The 2,125-nt window shown below is 40.4% G+C and overlaps 1 protein-coding gene across 3 annotated transcripts in view; it reads right to left on the reverse strand.

Annotated features, from left to right (window-relative positions):
* Positions 1 to 2,125, reverse strand: part of OTX2 (orthodenticle homeobox 2) — a 9,823-nt gene that overhangs the window by 5,124 nt on the left and 2,574 nt on the right. The window contains exon 3 of one of the 3 annotated variants that reach the window (XM_021716491.1): positions 970 to 989. The exons of the other annotated variants lie outside the window; for them this stretch is intronic. The gene's annotated coding sequence lies outside the window, so the exon portion shown is untranslated. The remainder of the gene's footprint in view (positions 1 to 969; positions 990 to 2,125) is intronic. 3 annotated transcript variants of the gene reach the window in all.

The following is a 2,125-nucleotide window of genomic DNA, read 5'->3' on the forward strand; positions in this document are numbered from 1 at the left end:
GAGGGGACGGAGGGAGACCAGATAAACCTGTCTTCCCCACCCCCACCCCAAGTTTTAAAAAAAAGGGGGAAAAAAGTACCAGAAGAAAGCAATTACAATCTGCCTTCCCCAAGAACAAAACCCCACGCCTTCAAATGCACACATTGCATTCCTATCCCTGCATTTGCATAGGACTCCTTGGCTGGCACTAGCTAATTGTCTCAAACAAAACTTGATTGGGGCCATTTGCAGAGACAAAGAACTCTTTGGCTAAATAAATAATGCTGATAACAAAGCCCATTGGTGAGAAACAAAGAAACAATTCAAGAAATCTACCTCTCCCCAGACTGTTGCCTTTCCATGGCAGAGATTTTAATTATCTTAGCTTTTTACCACTTTCAACTGCTGCAAACCTAAAATGTCAGTGCATTTAACATCTAAAATACCAACTTACTAAACAACAAACTTGGGGAAACTGTTCAACCACTATCACTCCACATTTGAAGTCATTTCCAGTCATCATTTTCACCTAATTAGTAGTCTGGGTAATTAGATTTTGAGGTAAGTAACAGATTTATTAGGGTTTTGGAGAAACTTGATTATATGTGTCTAAAGAACCAAAGGTAAACAAACAAGTATTTAACTTTTAATAGACACCCATCAGATATTTAAACATATTGCAAAAAAAAAAGTCTTCAAGATTGGCACAGGCCTTGCCAGAAATTGTGAATTAAAGTTAGAATCCCAATCAGATAATGACAAGACCCCACATTTGCAAGTAGGAAGGGTGCGCATTTGTAGTGCAAGCGCTTCCATGTTGATTTTGATGTGTGGAGGCTGCAGGTCCTGCGGGAGGTGAATTTTCAGACATTTGGGTCCTCAGCAGCAGCAGAGTTTCCTGTTAACTAACTGCCTTTTGCACATTTTAGTTTTGAAGAAAGTAGATCCACAAACACCCAAAGTTGTGAAACTAATAGAATTTCTCCCTACCTTTCAAGTTTCCTACAATCCTATAAGAAAAAGAGCTCAGGGAGGAAAAGAAAGGAAGAAAAAGAAAAGTTATTTACTTTCTTCAGCTGAGTTCCCCGTTACCCACCCCCAGCAAAGAGATTCAAAATAGATGTTAATACAGGCTGGCAGCTTGCAAGTCTGGCTTTTATTTTCCTAAAATGTGGCACTTAAATGGCAAGGATCCCTACTTTGAAACTTTGACACTATGAGAGATTGCTTCAAAATGGCGGATACGAGATGAAGGTCTTCCTGAGTTTTCAGGACTCTGGGGTTTCATTTTTACATGCCTTAAGACACCAAGCCACAAAGTTCCACAAATGGAACTCAGTAACTGCAACTTCTTCCTGATTTAAATTCAAATCCCAAAAGTCTTGCTTTTCTAAGCTAAGGTGTAACTAACTGAATGTGATTTTACAAATGTCCTTCTTGAAGCTTATATTATTCAACGATAAAACTAGTTGTTTCTATAAAAAGACTTTATGTTTTGCATTCTTTTCTTTTCAAGGTGCTGTTATGTGGAGGTCCTGAAAATAATATTGCTTTAAAATACAGTCATCTATTTGTTTAAATAAGCTAGAGCTTTTTGTTGTTGTTCAATAAAATCTTACTACCTTGGAAAGTTCTGCGCTATATACAGTACCACGGAGAAACCTAAAGTCCTATCAGATGTACATATGAGAAATATGGAAACGTTCTTATCCTATCGAGCTCTCACCCAATTACAGATGTCTGAGGCACCGTACAGTAAAGTAGCACATTCCAACATAAAAAGAAGTAACAGAAAGCACCAGGACCGAGACTCTTCCAGGAACTCCCTTCCCCTGACCATTTGCAAAATGGCTTAAATCCTCGAGATAGACCATTTTCACTTCTACTCCCGGTTCCACCTTTAACAGGAAAAGAGGCAGAACCAAAACCAAACAAAAACAAAAAGCAAAACTACGCGATACCCTCCACAGTCCCGCTAGGTATGCCCTCTCCAAAGAGGCCCTTCCGCGTCTAAACTTTCGGAGCCTGGGAAAGGATGCCTCCTTTCCTCCCGAAGCAGAGTCCAGGAAGGGGGGGGGCGGGATAAAAGACCCTTTCAAAACCCCAAGCCTCCACCTCACCGCTCTCGAGGCGGTCTCTGGAGAAC

The sequence above is a fragment of the Carlito syrichta genome, unplaced genomic scaffold (genome assembly GCF_000164805.1).
Source record: "Carlito syrichta isolate Samal-C Ts95f unplaced genomic scaffold, Tarsius_syrichta-2.0.1 Scaffold308823, whole genome shotgun sequence".
NCBI lineage: Eukaryota > Metazoa > Chordata > Mammalia > Primates > Tarsiidae > Carlito > Carlito syrichta.